A 3,889-nucleotide genomic window follows, 5' to 3' on the forward strand; every position below is an offset into this window, starting at 1 on the left:
GGAACTCGATGTAGCGGTCCTCCTACGAAGACGAGGAGGGCGCAAGCGACAGCGACCGTGGGGCCATAGCTGCTCCACCACGACAGCCCCTGCCCCGGCCCCGGGGGTGCCTAGGCCCACGGCCTCAACCGCCTCGTTGGCCACTAGGACCCGCCATGGACTTCCTCGCGGACCTGGCTGCATCGCGGGAAGAGCTAGGTGGCGCTACGGTGGATCTTGTGGCGGCTAGGGTTTATTTGGAGGAGTGGATGAGGAAGAAGAGCGCGCACCCTCTTTATATAGGCCGGAGGCAGGCGACGGCCGCGGGACGCGTGGTGTCACCATTACTGCGTTGGCGGAGGTGGGCGGCAGCCGCTCGGCAGGCGAGGCAACGCCATTAACGTGGCACAACTGCCGAAGCGATGCCTTGGCGCCAGTCGCTGGCGCGCCTGAGAAGACACATCGACGCATGATCGCTGCGGTCGGGTCGGCTCTCCTCCCAGGCTATACCATGAGATAAAACAGATCTGAAGACTCTCTCTCTCTCTCTCTCTCAGAAATCTCTAGTATGTCTCTCTCTCACGAAAAAAGTTCTTTTTGTTGTGCTACTCTCTAGTCTTTCCCATCCCGGCGACTGCGTGCACAACCGCCCGGGAGAGCTGGCCTCCGAAACCCCATCCATCGAGATTCTGCACCAGGAGGCGGCCGATACACTACTAGGAAAAGGCTTACCGCCGGCAACCTGAAAAGGCTTACCGCCGGCACTTTCGGATTCGCCGGCGATCACCTCGCCGGTGGTAAGCGCTTACCGCCGGCGTCCTCGGATTCGCCGGGGGTAACTCTAACTTACCGCCGGCACCTTGTCCAATTCGCCAGCGGTATTTGTTACCGCCGGCACCTAGCCTATTCGCCGGGGGTAACGATGTGTATCGCCGGCATTTACGTTCTTGCCGGTGGTAAAACTAAAAATTCGCCAGGGGTAATAATAACAGGAGCCAAAAAAAAATCTCAAATTACACTGTATATACACCAGAATACATAATATATACACATAATATAGAGGGAAATACCAGAATGACAGCAAGATACACATCAATAACACAACAGATATAGAAAGTATCCAAATGTTCATACGTGCATGCATGAATAACACAACAGATATAGAAAGTCTCGAACTAGCAAATATTACACAAATAGATACAAGTTCTCCCCGTTTGCCCGGCAATCTCAGCTTATTAGGGTGGCTTGCACACGTGAATACAAAATCTCCGTCCAGCGGCTAGCTAGCTTCTAGCTGCCCACCAGGCTTCTCGCTCCTCCGCTGGCTGCCGGCCAGCCTACTCCCTGAAACGCCGCCGGCCAGCTCCTCCTGCGTGCTCGGACTCCGAAGCCGAGCTCCCTACACATGGAAGTATCATTATTGTTTGTTTAATTCAACCGAAGAAAAAATCACATGAAAGAAATCCATGAGTTAGAACTAGTGTTAATGAGAACAGTATGCAATGGGCAATTTCATTTCAATTATCAGTGACTAAAATAATGCAAGAAAATGATAGAATTTGTACTCTAGGATTCAGTAAACATCTCTCAAAATAGAAAATGATAGAATTGGCACTCTAGGATTCAGTGAACATCTCTCAAAACAGAAAATGATAAAATTGGTACTTGACTAATCAGCTAGTGATACATAAGTCATGCAGTTCATTTGGAACAGAGAAACAACTTTACAAAAAATGAGTTCTGGCATCTAGTGCAGTTTACCATAGCCAACAATATGCTTGTATCAAACAACGATGCAAAACAAAAGCACCTTTATTTTTATATTACAGATCAATGGGCATAAATTATTGTGAAGGTTCTCATAGGATACAAGGGATACAGATGAATCCTTGACACCAATCAGCTACATTATTTCTACTTCTGAAATTTGTGAGAACCTCTGCCATTACCCCCATTTATTAAGAACAGAGGGTACCTGAAACTTTTCCTTTCCACAATGTGATATATTCGACCTGGTGCATAGAGCCTCCTTGGATCTTTCAACAGAGCATCTTCAGGTATGCAAGTATCCTTCAAACATCTCAAACATATTATACATGGCCGACTGCCCAGGAGAAGATGGTCCAATTTTAAAATTGCTTCAACCCATAAAGATGGAAGAAAATAATCACATTGCATTCAACATACTCGATATCATAATTAGAAAAAAAAAGATCATACAGCCCAGATACAAGAAAATAATTACCTAGAGGTAAACTCTAATTTTTCAGATAACAATGCAAATTCTACTACATCACAGCAGCCAGTGCCACTGTATCCCCAGGGAGAGATATATAGTTGCTAGTTGCTAATTCTTACTTTGAAGGCCTAGAATAGGCAACAGAGGTAACTAATTCAAGAATTAATGAATCGTGAGTTTATGACATGCTAAGTTTTCAACTGATACACTTCAACCCAAGCATGGGTGTGGATGTATTCCCAGCCGTCCGATGCGTTGAGATTCGGATAAACTAGCAGGTGAGAGAAATCTTTTTAAGCTATTTCCTCCAATTTTGATAAGTCCATGGGTCCCAGCGAAAGTGACAGAAAGCCACCCGACACGGCTTTCACTCGCATGAATCCTGGAGAGACGAAGCCTAGTGATTCTTCTGTCACCCGAACAGACACGCATCCGTTCAAAGCCTCTGGTTCTTCTCCACAACCTCTCCTCCACTCCTTCCTCACGCGCACAGCAGCGGTGCATCTGGCCACCGATGCGGCGGAGGTTACAGCGGCGACTGTTGCAGCGGTGAATGGGCCAGCGGCGGATGCGGTGGCTGCGTCGAATGCGGCGGCGGCGGAGGATGCGGGGGCGCGGCGGCGGAGGATGCGGTGGCCAGTCATGGAGTCACCACCGCGGCCTGGAGGAAGAAATTTCGAAGCCCCAGCTCCTTTGCGCTTGTAAAATCCCACTTAGCAAAAAAACTTCCAATACCGCGGGGAATCCAGATCGAGACTACTACTTCTGCCGAAAAATAGAAACAAATGTAAGCGATTTCTGCCTTTCGATTTGGTTCTGTGTTTGCTTTTTGTTGCTGCAATTTCTCCCTCCCCATTCACTTCCGTTACTGCCATAGGAACCATACTCATGCAAGACATGTTTATGGGTTGATCTCGTGACCGATTACGTCGAGAAGATGTGCAAGTACAGAACAAGTTTTCTCCAAAAGAAACACGGGCGGGAGCTGTCGACAGTACTGGAAGAGCTTCACCGGAAGCTAGGCTCTCAGCAGAAGGGAGTCAGAGATGAGGGATGAGGGTCTAGCCCAGCAGATAGAGACTAGTGAGTTGCAGTCATAGATTTTTGGCTCTACAATACCAGATCAATTTACTCAGCTCATCTGCCTCAAATTCAGGAAGCTCCGCATGGTGATGATCTTGTTTGTTGCCATGTGCTGGTTATTAGCCCTCGGCTCAATCCTGATTACACTTGCTGCAACTGCCGTAACAGCTTTGATGTTTCTAGTGTAGGCTGTCATGCAATGTGGAGTGCCATTTGTAGCTTTGATTTTTCAAGTGTAGGTTGTATCTGTAGTTCTAATGTTTATTCAAGATGTACCTGTGAATGTTCTTAGCTTAAATGGAAAGTCAACTTTTCAATTTTGGATGTGATTTTGCTTCTTGTTTTTGGCACTGAGCAGCTTAAATCTCAGTTCACGCACTGTTTTTTGTTATTGTAACATGTCATTTTGTTCCTAAATTTCTGGCTGTCTCCATCCCCTGTTTCATGGTGGACCAATTTTTTCATCCCCCGTTTCACATGTACAGAATTTTTTTGTAGAGGCCACACCCCTGTGAAGGCGCGCCTCTTGTTTCTCAACAGAATAGGAAAGCCACCGATAGCGCATGTAGTCAATTGATTCTTCTAGGA

The 3,889-nt window shown here is 47.2% G+C and overlaps 1 long non-coding RNA gene across 1 annotated transcript; it reads left to right on the plus strand.

The window, feature by feature from the left end:
- Positions 1-2,818: 2,818 nt before the first annotated feature.
- Positions 2,819-3,625, plus strand: LOC124666102. Its single transcript, XR_006990800.1, has 2 exons — positions 2,819-3,005; positions 3,096-3,625. It is a non-coding gene; the product is annotated as an uncharacterized LOC124666102 (long non-coding RNA).
- Positions 3,626-3,889: the final 264 nt, after the last annotated feature.

Source organism: Lolium rigidum, chromosome 6 (genome assembly GCF_022539505.1).
Source record: "Lolium rigidum isolate FL_2022 chromosome 6, APGP_CSIRO_Lrig_0.1, whole genome shotgun sequence".
Taxonomy (NCBI): Eukaryota; Viridiplantae; Streptophyta; class Magnoliopsida; order Poales; family Poaceae; genus Lolium; species Lolium rigidum.